This window comes from Mus musculus, chromosome 2 (assembly GCF_000001635.26).
Source record: "Mus musculus strain C57BL/6J chromosome 2, GRCm38.p6 C57BL/6J".
NCBI classification, from domain to species: Eukaryota; Metazoa; Chordata; class Mammalia; order Rodentia; family Muridae; genus Mus; species Mus musculus.
In genome coordinates this window covers 58,082,841-58,099,163 of record NC_000068.7, presented here as the reverse complement: position 1 = coordinate 58,099,163, position 16,323 = coordinate 58,082,841, and positions in this window count along the sequence as shown.

The following is a 16,323-nucleotide window of genomic DNA, read 5'->3' as shown; positions in this document are numbered from 1 at the left end:
AGATAGGGATGTCTACTCTCCTCACTTCCTTTCAGTACTGTGCTCAAAGTACTAGCTGAAACAATAAGGTAAAAGAAGGAATTTAAAGGGATGCAAATAGGAAAAGAAGAAGTCACACTGTCCCCATTTACAGATGACATGATTGTGTGCATTAGAAGGTCGAAAAATTCTACCAGAAAACTCCTAGATATGACAAATTCGGCAATGTGGCATGCTATAGACACAATTCCACAAATCAACAGCTTTTCTATATACCATCAGCAAACATACAGAGAAAGAGATCCTGGACATAGCCCATACACAACTGCCTCCAATAAAATAAAATATATAGGAGTAAAGCTTACCAAAAGGTGAGAGGACCTTTACCATAAAAACATTAAATAGCTGAGGAAAAACATAGATAAATATATTAGAAAATGGAAAGACATCACATAGTCATGAATTGGTAGAATTAATATTATAAAAATGATCATTTTCAGAAGCTATTTATAGGTTCAATGTAATCCCAATCAAAACCCTCATTTTACTCTTTAGAGAAATAGAAAAGCCTAAACTAAAATTCATATGGAGCCACAGAAACTCAAAAGACAAAGAATACAAAAAAACCAAATGATCCATTAAAAGATGGAGTCTGGAATGTGAACAGAGAGTTCTCAAAAGAAGAAAAAATGGCTACCTAATATCTCAGAAAGGGTCCACCATCCTCTTCACTCTCTGTGACTGTGACCCTTTTTTTCCTCTTCCCCCTTCTCTCTCTCTCCCTCTCCCACCCCTCTCTCTCTATTTTCTAGGTTCTCTCTTTTGATGCCTCCATTCTCTTCTCAACCCCCACCTCTTCCAAAGTCTCCAAATAAACTCAGTTCTATACTAGACCCATCATATGGCTGGCACCTTGGGGGGCAGGAGAGGGATGCCTCATCATGGGCCTGCTGAGGTACCCTGTCTCCCTGCACCATACTGTGCCCTACAAAACATATCCTAGTCTTTATAAAACACATCATTCATTGCTGTTCTATTCACAATGCCTAGGAAGTGGAACCATCCTGATGTTCTCCAACCAATACATGGATAATGAAAATATAGCACATATACACAATGGAATTTTGTTCAGCTATAAAGAAAAATGAAATCTTAAATTTTGAAAGTGGTTGAAACTGTAAGAGATCACACTGAGTGAGGTGACCCTGACCCAAAAAGACAAATGTCACATGTGCTCACTCATCGGAGGCTCCTAGTTATAAATCTTCAGATGTTAGTATATCCTGGAGATATACTTTGTACATATATTCTGTAGAAACAAGCACAGTATAAAGAGACCATTGCCTGTGAAAGTTGGTGGGGAAATCATAGAATTTAGAGATATAAGTATCTCTCATTTTTGTCTTATTTTGGAAACAAGAAGAATTTGGAAATATCGCTCCATGAACAAAATACTTCAGTGAGGGAATTCTTGCACACTGATCTGACCACCAGTGCTTACTGAAGTTGGTACTTATTGATATTTATAAGAGGAAAGTACAGTGGATAGTTCAATTCACAAATTTACTTTCAATTTTAAACCAAAAAGTTAATACAAGACTTTCACAGATTCATCATCTTTAAAGACTGTTCCACTTTGGTATTTCACTGACACTATTAGACATTGTAACTATATTTTCATACAAAGATATAACATAGTAAAAGACACTGAAAACAAGGAACTCTCAGTGTTGTTGTGATTTCTTAAATACAGATGAATTTTAAATACTAGCAGATGCAGATTTAAGTCCTATGCCTAATACTCTAGAGTATGAAAAGGAGTCTGTTCTAAGGATTCTCCAGAAGTAGTGTACTAGTTAGGGTTCTTTAAAAGAACAGAACTGAGGGAATATGCGTGAGTAGCTTACAAGCTGTGGTGTGGCTATCACTATGACTGTCTCTCTGCAGAAATGTCAAGAATCTGGTAGTTGTTGAACCCACAAGACTGGATGTCTTTGGTCTATGATGGAAAAGGTGGGTTCATATACCAGTGATGGAAAGCTTCAGCAGCAGGGTAGATGAAAGGTCATCCAGAGTGAAGGCAAGCAGGCAAAAGAAAGTGCTTCCTTCTTCATTGTCCTATTGTGTGGGCTGCCACCAGAAGGTATGACCAGATTTAGGGTGGGCCTACTGGCCACAAATAATTCAGATTTAGAAACTTCAAAAGATCCAATCAAGAAAATCCTTTACTGGTGTGCCCCACTGCTTGGACATTAGTCAGTTCCAGATACAGTAAGTTGACTATCAAGATTAGCCATCACAGTAGTCAGGGACTTTTATGGCAATGTCTCAGTTGTTTCTTCCAACAGCCCTGTTATAGTTAATATTGTCAACTTGACAGGATATAGAATTACTTAGGAGACAAACTTTGGATATGTCTGTAAGAGATTTTCTACAGAATTTAAGCAGTAAGATCTGAGTGTTGAATTAAGTCCACCAGAAAACACAGGCACTCTGAAAGCAAAAAAAAAAAAAAAAAAAAAAAGCCAAAAGCTTTATTGCTGCTGGTGGCTACACAGAGAAGGTTCCCAAATCATGCAGCCCAGACCTTTACTGTTCTTTGCCATCTATGCACAAAACCCACCTCCTAGTTGACACATTCAATTAGCAAGAAGAGATAACAAGAAGCAAAGCTACAGAAGCCAAAAGTACAGTTTGTACATTTAGGAATTTTCCTGAATCCAGAAACTGTGGAGTAGGTCTTGGATGGATTAGGTCTTTGTTTGCATTTTGGCAGGTACTGGGGGCTATGTGTTGTGTTTTAGAGTTAGAATGGTGTCTCCAACATGGTGCCAGTTGTATTAACGTCTGGGGCCTCTTACGTGTTAATGTGGGTGGCACCGTTCCATAGGCTGGAGTCTAGAATTATATCAGTAGAGAATGAGCTGAGTATCAGGATCCATCTCTCTGCTTCCTGCATGTGTGCATCGCAGGCTCTTTTCCTCATGGCTTCCTCCACATGATGCATGGTACCATCAAAATATAAGCTGAAAAATAAACCCTTTACTCCTTAATTTGCTCTTGTCTAGTACTTTGTTCTATGGTGACAAACATGACTAGTTCAAACCCCCTGGGATGGATATTTGAATGTTCATTTTACGGTGAAGAACATTGAGGCTCTGAAGTGAGGGGCCTCCAATCACACGGTGGGTCACCTGGTTGGGAGGCAAACAAGTCCTTTTAACTCCGTACTCTACATTGTTTTCCAATGCTACCCAAGTTTTCTAATCCTGTTGTCCTTATTCTTCTGTAGATACTACCTCCGTTTCTTCCACCCAGGGTAAACCCTGATTCTAGATTCTGGAGAGAGATGTGCTACTTGCTAAGAACTAACAAAGAGGAGTGATGTTTATAGCATCAAAGTATTCCTACTCCTCCACCAGTTGGCTAAGCAATTTACCTTGTCTGTTTACCTACAGGTCCAGATTAGTACTTGTTTGGCGACATCTACATTTTAACTGAAATGACACTTTTATGCAAAATATTCACAACAGAATATCTTCGGTAACTGGTTAAGACTGTTTAGAACTTGAAGCCTTCAAAGCACTTTCACTCTATCTACTATGGCTAAAATGACCTATTTTCCACAAACATTAAGTTGGTGAGACAATATCTAAAGTTACATCTACTCATGGAAATAAAGACTGATATAATTTTCTATAAGTGAAGTCTACCTTCATGACATCTTTATTGAATTCTCTTTGCATCATTTATTGGGCTGTATTAAGGGCTACAGAAGGCAGAAACTTTCTGTAGGAAACATTATACAATTCTACTTTCAAGGCCTTAGTCTCAGATTTTATTCTATTCTTCCATTAAGGAAAGGGATTCTTGGGCATTATATCTGTGATACACATGCAGCTCAAACAACTTCTGTGTAGTACTATTCACCTCCAACAGTACAAAGCTTTGACATACATTATGCAATTATTTCAAAATCTTTCTATAAAAGGTGCAAACCTTTTCATTACTTGGCAGCCTGATAAACAGTCTGCAAGGAGCTAACAAAGAGAATGAGGAGAGCAGAGAGGAGAGGCTAAAGCTGCCACTGTTTAGGGCTAAATTTTCAGCATCTCTTAAAAGTTGGCTTACCAGACTCCCTTTCACTAAGAGAACCTCCAGAGTGAACCAAAAGATTAAGTTCAATTTTTCCCATTGAGAAGCTCATTAGAGGGCTTATAAATATGCCTTCCTTGAGAGACTCAGTTTAAATTTAACTGTTAACAAAGGCACTTACTTCATCAGTCTTGGCCACCTTTTGAACCCAATCAGCTCAAACTTGCTCAGTTCAAAAGTACAAAGAGCTGATGATTATAACGGATCTTTCTTTGCGTTTTCCAGGCATGGTTAACTATTTCTCCTTTTATACTTTATGCCATTGTTTTGTGACTTGAGAATTTTCTAAATTTTTGTCATTTATGCATTGTCCACTAATGCTGTAGGACAGATTTTAACTGAGTTTCCAGTAATTGGTGGTGGGAATTAGTGAAAGTGAAAAAGTATATGATCATGTAGAGAATGTAAACAGAATCAAAATAACAGATTTGCACGTCATAAAGAAACAGAGAATGCAGCAAGTCGGGAACCCCTTGTTTCCTAACAATGGTCACAAAAACTAGAATCAATACTTGCTCATGTGTCTGCAAGGGTCCCACAGTGTATTGTTTTGTACATCTGGTCAGCTCTTGTCTTTACATTTTGTTTTATAGGTATGCTTTGTGCTTAACATTAGTTTTGAACTCATCCTATGAAGTGCAGAGAGCAGCTGAAAACAGACAAAGAAACTGCTGCCTTGATTCCTCTACTTTAAATTCCACATAAAGAGCTTTTGTGCTTTTACTGTCAAAATACCTTTTAAATCTGACCAGCTCTGAAAGTGACTGTTTCTGCTTCCATTCTGCAATAGCAGGGCATGCCAAAATCGCTGCTCTTTGGTCCATGTTACTGAATGTATTAGTGCCTAAATGGTGGCTTTTTCATTTCTATTCCCACCTGTGCATAACTAGATTGAGCTTCAAAACTAGAAATTGGATCATACCACCGTACCCATTTATCCAACTGCTGCACACTGAAGTTGGAATTTATTGAAAACTCATTCTTACAAGTGCACATCTATAGTCTGCCTCTTTGTATATGCTGGCTCTCTAACTGCATCCTGATCCCTGTGTGTCACACACACTGGCCTCTCTTCCTGAAACACCACTATGTTCACCGCTGTGGGTGCCACTGTTTTTCTTTTTCTTTTTTCTTTTTTGTCTTTTTTAATTAGCTGTTTTCTTCATTTACATTTCAAATGCTATCCCCTTTCATAGTTTCGTCTCTGAAAGTCCCCTATATCCTCCCCTGCCCTGCTCCCCAACCCACCCACTCCCACTTCCTGGCCCTGGCATTCCCCTATACTGGGGCCTAGAATCTTCACAAGACCAAGGGCCTCTTCTCCTATTGATGGCCAACTAGGCCATCTTCTGCTACATATGCAGCTAGAGACACAAGCTCTAGGTTAGTTCATATTGTTATTCCTCCTATAGGACTACAGACCCCTTCAGCTCCTTGGGTACTTTCTCTAGCTCCTCCATTGGGGGCTCTGTGATCCATCCAATAGCTGACTGTGAGCATCCACTTCTATATTTCCTAGGCACTGGCATAGCCTCACTGGAGACAGTTCTATCAGGGTCCTGTCAGCAAAATCTTGTTGGTATATGCAATAGTGTCTGGGTTCTGTGGTTGTTTTGGGGATGGATCTCTGGGTGGGGAAGTATCTGGATGGTCCTTCCTTTAGTCTCAGCTCTGCACTTTGTCTCTGTAACTCCTTCCATGGGTATTTTGTTCACCCTTCTAAGAAGGAAGGAAGTACTCACACTTCGGTCTTCCTTCTTCTTGAGTTTCATGAGTTTTGCAAATTGTACCTTGGGTATTCTAAGTTTCTGGGCTAATATCCACTTATCAGTGAGTGCATATCTAGTGACTTCTTTTGTGATTGTCTGATTGTGTTACCTCACTCAGGATGATATCCTCCAGATCCATACATTTGCCTAAGAATTTCATAAATTCATTGTTTTTAATAGCTGAGTAGTACTCCATTGCGTAAATGTACCACATTTTCTGTATACATTCCTCTGTTGAGGGACATCAGGGTTCTTTCCAGCTTGGTGTGACTCTAACTCAGGAAGTGAAAGATCTGTATGATAAGAACTTCAAGTCTCTGAAGAAAGAAATCGAAGAAGATCTCAGAAGATGGAAAGTTCCCCCGATGCTCATGGATTGGCAGGATTAATATAGTAGAAATGGCTATCTTGCCAAAAGCAATCTACAGATTCAATGCAGTCCCCATCAAAATTCCAACCTAATTCTTCACCGAGTTAGAAAGGGCAATTTGCAAATTCATCTAGTATAGCTTTTATTTTTCTTTACAGTCTGGGAGCCTTCTCACCATTAGACACTTTGCTTCTCCAAGAGTCCACATTGATTACTTAATGTAAGTCCTTGTCAATTCCTAGCTCTCCTGCTTTTTCTTATTCTACTCTTCAGTTTGCTTTTTTTTTTTTTTTTACAATACTTATTCTTGTCTGGCACGATCTGTCAGTTGACCTCATTGTTCAGTTACTATGCAGATGCTGGGTAAAAGCATGTAGAATGAATATCTAAAGAATATTGTACATTAAGAGAAAAGATGACTGTGTTCTCCCACTAAGATGAAGGGTTTTCTATGTGCTAGTTGTGGCAGGAAGATTTATGTTGAAGAAATATAGTGTTATAAATATGAAACTAGTTAAATAATCCATTCATTTGGTATTTTGATAGCAAACACTTTACTCTAGCTTCTCAGCTACTCAGTGAAGTGATTCCCAGGGGCTGAATGTATAGCACATTAAAATAACATGCTACCCAAATACCCTTGGGTGAACTTGAGATAAAGGAAAGCCACACAAAAACCTTACCTTTGAAGTGATCTGCCACCTGATTGTTAATTATTATTCCTGCTTATGTCAGAGAACCAGAAGTGTGTCATGACATGCTCCTGAACATCTCCCCTAGACTTGTTGCCTAAGTTATAACTCTGTTTGTCTTGTAGAGCTTAGTAGGATATATAAAACAGTTGGTTTCTCCAGATTTAAAAATGGTGAAAGGAAATAAAATGGCAGAAAAGGAGAAAGGGAAAGGTGTAGGACAGGCTTCCTGTGTGGGGAAATGCCTGGACTTTTCTCTCTGTTTGGAAATAAAAACAACCTAGTTTTTATTCTGTGCACCGAGCAGATGTCTAAGTACCCATTTTTCTTACCATGGATGATGATAAAAACAAAGTCCTGGGATTTGAATCATTTTGAACTTGTTAGTAAAGAGCATCATAGATATCTGTAAGGGCACAAAGAATTATGCTTACAAGGTTTAATCCCTGCTGCTTGAAAGTCAGGAGGTCTGTGTTTCTAATCATGAAACTCAATCTCAGAGATGTAGAAAGATTTACATGAATACAGAAGGGTTAAGGTGAAGTGTGTAAAATGCATTCTCATGTCTCTGCCTTTTTGAATCTTATCCCCATTTTATCCCTTTTCTCTTTGCAGGTAAATGGTCTGGACTCTGGGGTTCTGCTGAAAGGAACAGTATGAGCTTGATTATGCTTTGTGTTAACATGGCACCAGCAATCTTATTATTACCATAAGACCTGAGATTCAGGTTATCATTACAGAGAAAACTAATAGATTTTACACTAATATAACAGAATGATAGTCTTGGCAGAAGTATAGACTAGTTTTTACTTAAACTTTAGTTCAAAACAGAATCAATTTCTCAAATGTTCCCATGAGGCAGTGATACTTAACAATCCATTAAAGAGCTCATTATTTTTGCCTTCTCTTCAAAATTATGTTAGGTCACACTGTTGACTATTAATTTGGGCCACGCTGGAAAGACAGACACAGGCAGACATTTGGGGAAGGTGATCTTTAATTAGACTTGGGAAGCAATCCACCAGTGATGACGCTGTATGTTGACATGACAATCCAATAGTTACCAACTAGAACAATGGCTCTCCACCTTCCTAATGCTGTGGCCCTTCGGTGTGATTCTTCAGGGGTGACCCCTAACCATAAAATTATTTTCTTGATACTTCAAACTGTAATTTTGCTACTGTTGCTATGAATTATAAGGTAAATATCCATGTTTTCTGATGGTTATAAGTGAGCTCTGTGAAATGGTCATTCGACCCCCAAAGGCATCACCACCCACTGACTGAGAACCGCTGCTCTAGAGTATTGAATCAGGACTAAGAAGTCCTTTTTATAAGGAATCTGGTTTCAGGTTCCATTTAAAAAACTGATTCAATATACTTCTTCAGAAGAAAATGTGTCAATGAAAGTTTGGGGGAAATCCAAGCAAAGATTTGTTAGTCTCTTCAAAGCTTCCAGGGAATAGAGACAATTTTCAGTTACCCAATTAACTGTGGTTCATTCCAGAAACTCTTTAATTTAAAAAGGGAGCCTCAGAAATCTTATAGCCATGATTTTAAAAGAAAGTTAATTTTATTTAATGATGTCTGTAATACACATCTTCAGTCTCAGAGCTGTTGACTCATAGGCATTATCTCTGACCTTACGGCATATCTGCTCTGATTACCTTGCCCCATACAGCCAACTGCTCTGTACATGTGGCAGTTAATACAGGTGGCTTCTCATGATCAAGGAATTTCCTGCTCCATGGCTTCTCTTTACTGGTTTCTTTCCCTGTTATTTATTTACTTACTTACTTATTTGGCTTCTGACATCTCTATTATCTAATAATTTCCCCATGACTTATCCATTTATTTATTTATTTTGCATTCTGATTGCTGTATCATATCCCAGTCCCTCCTCCCACAGTCCTTTTCTCTCCCCACTTCCTCCCTCCTCTTCTCTAAGAGACTGGAAGCCCCTGGTTATTTCCCCCTCCTGGATTCCAAAGACAGGCAACAACTTTAGGGATAGTCCCCACTCTAGTTGTTTGGGACCCACATGAAGACTAACCTGTACATATATGTGTGGGGGGGTCTAAGTCCAGCTGATATCTGCTCTTTGATTGGTGGTTCAGTCTATGAGGACCCCCCCCAACAGTCCAAGTTAGTTGACTCAATTGGTTGTTCTGTGGAGTTCCTATTCTGTTCAGGGCCTTTAATCCTTCTCCCAACTCCTCCATAAGAGTCCCCAAGCTCCATCCACTGTTTGGCTGTGGGTCTCTGCATCTGAGTCATCTGCTGGATGGAGCCTCTCAGAGAGAAGCCACATTAGGCTCCTGTCTACAAGCCTAACAGAGTATCATTAGGAGTGTCAGGGATTGGTGCTGGTCCATGGGATGGGTCTCTAGTTGGGCTGGTTATTGCTTGGCCATTTCCTCAGTATTTCCTCTATCCCTGGTCCCAGCATTTTTTGTAGGCAGGATAAATTTGGGGTGGAATGTTTTGTGGGTGGGTTGGTGTCTCTATTGCTGCAATGCAATTTCTGCCTGGCTACACATGGTGGCCTCTTCAGATTCTATATGCCAACTGCTATGACTCTCAGCTAGGGTAACTCCCATTGATCTGCAGATTTCTACTCATTCTCATGGCCATCTGGCCATCTCTTTTGTCTTTCCCCATACCTAATCTTGAAATCATGCCTACCCCATTCCCTTCTCCATCTCTTTCCCATCTAGTACCCTCCCTTCATTTGTCTTCTACAGCTATTTTATTCCCCTTTCTGAGTTAGATTCAAGCATCCTCCCTGGAGCCTTCCTTCTTGTTTAACTTCTTTGAATCTGTGGTATGTAGCATGGGTATCTTGCATTTTATGACTAATATCCACTTATAAGTGAGTACATACCATGCATGTCTTTTTGGGTCTGGGTTGCCTCATTCAGGATGATATTCTTTTTTTTTATTTTTAAAAAATATTTATTTATTTATCTTGAATTTTTTATTCTTTTTTATTAGATATTTTCTTTATTTACATTTCAAATGCTATCCCAAAAGTTCCCTATACCCTCCACCCGCCATGCTTCCCTACCCACCCACTCCCACTTCTTGGCCCTGGCATTCCCCTGTACTGGGACATATAAAGTTTGCAATACCAAGGGGCCTCTCTTCCCAAGATATAATTTGCAAAACACAAGAAAATCAAGAAGAGGGAAGACCAACGCGTGGATACTTCATTCCTCCTTAGAATAGGGAACAAAATACCCATGAAAGGAGTTACAGAGACAAAGTTTGGAGCTGAGACGAAGGGATGGACTATCCAGAGACTACCCCACCTGGAGATCCATCCCATAATCAGCCACCAAACGCAGACACTATTGCATATGCCAGCAAGATTTTGCTGAAGGAACCTTGATATAGCTGTCTTGTATGAGGCTATGCCAGTGCCTGGCAAATACAGAAGTGGATGCTCACAGTCATCTATATGATGGAACACAGGGCCCCCAATGGAGAAGCTAGAGAAAGCACCCAAGGAGCTGAAGGGGTCTGCAACCTTATAGGTGGAGCAACAATATGAACTAACCAGTACCCCCAGAGCTCGTGTCTCTAGCTGCGTATGTAGCAGGATGATATTCTCAAGTTCCATCAATTTGTCTGAAAAATTCATGATGTCTTTGTTTTTAAAAGCTGAGTGGTATTACATATAAATGTACCACATTTTCTTTATCCAGTTGAGGGATATTTAGGCTGTTTCCAGTTTCTGGCTATTATGAAAAAAGCTGCTATGAACATAGTTGAGCAAGGGTCCCTATGATATAGTGAGGTATCTATTGGATATATGCCCAGGAGTGGGATAGCTGCATCTTGAGGTAGAAATATTTCCAGTTTTCTTATAAACTGCCAAATTGTTTTCCAACGTGGTTGTGCAAGTTTGCACTTCCACCAGAAATGAAGAAGTGTTTCCTTTGCTCCATATCTTTGTTAACAAGTGCTATTACTTGAGTTTTTGATCTTAGCCTTTCCGGTGGGTGTAAGATGGAATCTTAGGGTCATTTTTATATGTATTCCCCTGAGGTCTAAAGACTTTGAACATTTCTTTTAGTGTTTCTTGGCCATTTGAACTTCCTCTGTTGAGAATCCTCTGTTCATGTCTGTGTCCAATTTTTAAATTGTTTTATTTGGATTATTGATGTCTTACTTCTTGAGTTCTTTATAAATTTTGGATATTAGGTCTCTGTCAGATGTAAGGTTGATGAAAATACTTTCATAATCTGTATGCTGCTTTTATCGTACTTATGACAGTGTCCTTGCCTTACTGAAGCTAACAGTGTGTCACATAAACTTGGGTATGTTGTGCCTTCCTTTTCATTGAATTCTAGAAAGTCTGTAATTTCTTTCTTTATTTCTTCCCTGATCATTGAGTAAACAGTTCTTCAGTTTCTACTAGTATGTAGGTTTTATGGTACTTCTGTTGTTGTTGAAGTCCAGCTTTAATCCATGGTGGTCTGATAAGAAACAAGGCTTTATTTCAATTTTCTTGTATCTCTTTGGCTTGTTTGTGCATGATTATATGGTCAACTTTGGAGAAGGATCCATGAGCTGCTGAGAAGAAGAAATTTTCTTTTGATATTGGGTGAAATATTCTATAGATGTCTGATAGGTCCATTTGATTCATAATATTAATATTTCCCTAATATAATATTTCAAATATTAGATTTGTCTGGCTAACCTGTCAGTTGGTGAGAGTGGAGTGTTGAAATCTGGCACTATTAATGTATGGGGTGGCAGGTATGTGATGTGTATCCTTGGACTGAATGTTTCTGGATCAGCAAGTCTGATGAAGGTGTGTGGAGATGGGGTGGCATAATAGAGGTCTGCTGGGAATGGCAGGTGGCTCAGGAGTGACCCAGAGGACTTAGTGGGCAGCGAAGATGGGCACGGGAAGTGCTCTAATCTGTATGCTTCCAGATCTTCAGGTCTGATGAAGTATGGTGGACAGGTGGCTGGATAATCCCCATGACTTATTTAAAATTATCCTACTCCAGTGGTTCTCATCCTGTGGATGGCAATGCTCTGGAGGTTGAATATCTCTTTCACAGAGGTCACCTAAGACCATCAGAAAGCAGAGATATTTACATGACAATTCTTAACAGTAGCAAAATTATAGTTATGACACAGCAACAAAGCAACAAAAATAATTTTATGGTTTGAATCACCATAATATGAGGAACCATATTAAAGGGTCACAGCATTAGGAAGGTTGAGAACTACTGCCTTAGGAAAACAGAGGCAAATGCAGCATTATAAGGGCCCTGAGTACAGGAGCTGGACATGAATGGAAACTGTGTTATCTAGCAATTTTGTCAGAATTGAAACATTGTATCTTAGAGGGAGAAGACTTAAGAAGTCAAATACCATACAGGTTTCAGAGTGCAAACAACTCACAAGTCTTAAGTTCCTGGTACTGAAAGGATGTAGAAGGTCCCTATCTGGTAATATATTACCACCAGTATCCTCTTTAGAGAAGAGAATATTTTGATTTGAAGCTGCCTGCAAGTTATGCAATGCATCACCCAGGCTGGAGTTGGTGGCCTTTTGATGACTCAGCTCTTTTTGAGTCATCTGTTGTCTTGTAAATAACTCTTTGTATATACCCCTGTAAGTGATCCACATAAACTCAATGATTCACTAAAGTAGACTTGGGTGAAGTAGTTTGTTTGGTCTATGCTCAGTATTCTACTGAAGGACGGCCAAAGGAACCTGGATGGATCTGGGAAACAGAGACTGACCCCTTTTAGAAGAGCTTGCTCCTTATTCTGGAGTTGCATACCTGCTCCCAGGAGATTTGAAGTGTTACAGAATGGCTAGCAGGAGGGCACCCATCTGAGAGGAGATATGGGACAGCACTAACCAGGGAAGAGGAGTCCAGAGAGGGTTGGGCCCTATAGCGCATGTAAACAGTCAGACCCAGGGCTACCACGTGTATAGGAGAAAATATGTTTGTCTATTTTAATAAAGTTTGTTATTTTTGTCTTTTTCTCTCTGTGATTAATGTTTCCTGTCAATGTGCCCTGGTATCTGCCATTTTGCTACCTACCTACCTACCTCAGGTGTGTAACCATGACTGTCCATATAGAAAGCATTTTTGCTATTTTTCCTAAGTGGAGGAGGCTACCAGCTGCTTTCATCTCTGCCTCAGATCTCTGACTGTCACACTCTGTGTGGCTCTCCTCTCTCTCTGTGTGTCACTTCACTTTCCTCCTTGAATTAGTCTTCTTTCCAGGATATATACTTTATCCATCCTATAGAATGAGCTAGGTGGTACCTCTAGACTACTACCCCTCACACAAGACCCCTACGATAGTACCTTGAGTGATTAAACATTTATTTATGTATCTCTAAGAAAAAGTTTACATAGTGCAATTGATGTCTGGAAAAAGACTGATAAAGCCAAAGATGAGTTGGGGAGGAACAGCTGCATGGTCCCTTCAATGGATGTTAAGATATACAAGAGAAACTGACCCATGTGAGGTTGGAAGACCCACATAGGCAGTACTGCTATGGCTGCCTTTCCACAGGTTGTATGGGATGGTTTGCCTCTTTGCTGTACTAGAAGATATATGGTACTTGTGGTGGGTGATCGGACATACTAACAAGACTATGCTGGTCAAGAATGGAGCACCCTTGAAGAATCCCAGGGTGTTTATCTTATTTTATGTTCTATGGACTGGCAGGCATCCTTGATGACTGAGGCATATGCTAAAGAGCTCTTCCTGGGTTCCAAATCTCAAAAACTTTGGAAGGAATTGGACAGTGAAGAGGAACAAACATAGTAGAGGCAATGTAAGACACCCATTGAGGTTCTTTTATAGATAGGAAGAGAAAATCCATGATCTACCATGCAAATGGGGGCCTTAGTATAACCCAACATAATAAACCATGACAATCAAGGAATATTTAGAATCTGAACTGATAAATAGAGAAACACAGCATTTAAAGATCCTCTCATATCCTGAGATGTTTAGGTCACTGGGGCAGATGTTATGAGTTTATGAGTCTGAGTCCTGCAGAAACAGATAGACTGAGTAGTCAGCCATTCTTAAAACAATAGTTGTACAACATCAACTAGTACTAGAAAATAAGTCATTAACGGACTGGCTCAGATGGGGCATTGCAGTCACTTGGTTATGACTGGTTGTGGTTCCTATGAAGAAGACCGGAAGACAACAGAGGAAGGTCATTCATTACTAGGGAAACTGGGCATGAGAGAGGTCATGTTTGATGTTCAGTTCATGGGTCCTGAGAAAACATGTTCACAGAAGGGTTGAGGAAGGCATTTATTTAGCCAGATTGTTTGACCAGTCTAAAGTCTTTCAGCATCCACGTGAGACTGACAGAAAAGCAAGGAACAGATTTGCGAGCCTTAACTTAATTCTGGGTAAAGTTCCAGAGTGAATTACTAAAGAGATGAATCCTGAAAATCTACAACAAACTCAAATGATGGTTCACTAAATATTATTTATAACCGGGTAACCCCACTTTGCTCTTTGGCAATAAATATTGTCTCTTAAATGAATGTATGGAAAAGGATATGTTTAATGCAATGATAGATATCTTGCAGAAGATGGGTTTACATGTATCTGAGCATGCACTACCTGATAGTGTGATGCCATCCAAACAGAAGGTTTCTTAATGTTGCCTTCCCAAATCCATCCTCACATAGGCTAATTGTGCTCGCTATGGACTCCCTTTCACTGACTGTGGAGTCCAGTCTTCAGCATGTGTATTTTTATTCAGCTCTGTCCAGGCTTGTGTATAACAAAAGTACGTATAACAAAATTCCACCAACAGTATATCCATGTTTTTGTCTTAGTTGCATTTCTTCATCAGTATAAGCCTACCAAGTAACCTAATATATTTTCTGTAATTTTATTTATTAAGAACAAGATCTGCAGGAGTGAAGAGATGCCTCAGTGACTAAGATCAAGTACTACTCTTGCAAAGACCTGGAGCTCTGTCATAGCATCACAGCCTAGTGGCATACAACTGCCTGTAATACTGGCTCTGGGGATTTGGAATCTCCTCTGGCTTAATCAGGTATATTCACTTAGGTACACACACACACACACACACACACACACACACACACACACACTTTAAAGAAAAACAGAAAACCATGTTTTAGGAATAGAAAAAAAAGTGTTTCCTGTCTCCCTCATCCTTAGTTACAAATTATTTCTTTTAAACAATGTACCTATCAAACCACTTATACAGCTGCTGCTAAAGCACTCACTGTCTTAGTTCCTCCCCTCTGCCTGTATTTGATGCTCCAAGCCATCTGTCCATGCTTCCAATCAGTAAACTCTTTGATGTCATCCCATTCACAAATTCTCTTCTGTGGCTTTCAGGCAAGATTCTAGGGTACATGTGAGTGCGAGCCCTGCATGCTGAAGGGGCTCCTCACATTGCATCATGTGTTTTGTGGAGGTGGAAGGGTGCACCTGAGACTGACCCTACAAATATCCCTTTGGAGTAGTCCACATTCAGCCATGAGAGATTTGTTGGAAGCACCATTAGTGTTCTTCGTAGTTCACGGCTCAGGAAGCCTCTGTTCCAGGTAGGCATAACTCACCCATGGGCCTCTGCATCAATGTGTCTGTCCAGATGTGGGTGGAACATTCTGTCCTGAAACTGGTTTTATAATAAGTACAGAAGTGACTGGATTTTACTTTATTTATTGTCGTATGATGGAGGTGACAACTGCCAAGCTTGCTACATGTTGGACCTATAGACCAGAGTCCTAACGTCTTTGTTGTCTACTGTTGATAGGCATCATTCCAGGTGAAAAGGATAAGACTGTGGGGGAAATGCAATAAAGACAAATACTGGCAGCATAAGGCAGCAGATCCACCCTGTGGCTGTCTGAAACAATGCTGCATGCTGAACCGAAGATCTTACAGCAAGCTAAGATCCAACTCCTGTCCTTGGGTGCCCAACAGATTTTCTAAGAATAGGAAACAAAGGTGACATTTAGCATTGCATTTTCTTCACTAAAAACGTGGAGCCCCCAAGTTGTTATTTTGGTCATCATGAGTCAAAGTCAAAGTCAAAGATCAAATCCCCAAATACTTAAAGAATCATTTCACCAGAGTGCTTAAAAGAAGTTAAACATCCACACACACTGTGATGAACTACTGTCTCTACTAAAATCCTAGAAACATTAGTCTGCTTAAACTCACTGTGCTTCCCAGAGTCAAAGGCTACAGTGTTGTCCATGCATCTTTGAGCATGGATGTGTTCTTGCTTCCTGATTTTGCATTTAAAAATTGTGAAGTGATGAACAAGAATCAGGATCTCTAAGGACCCAGTTTTCTCTGGCAGGG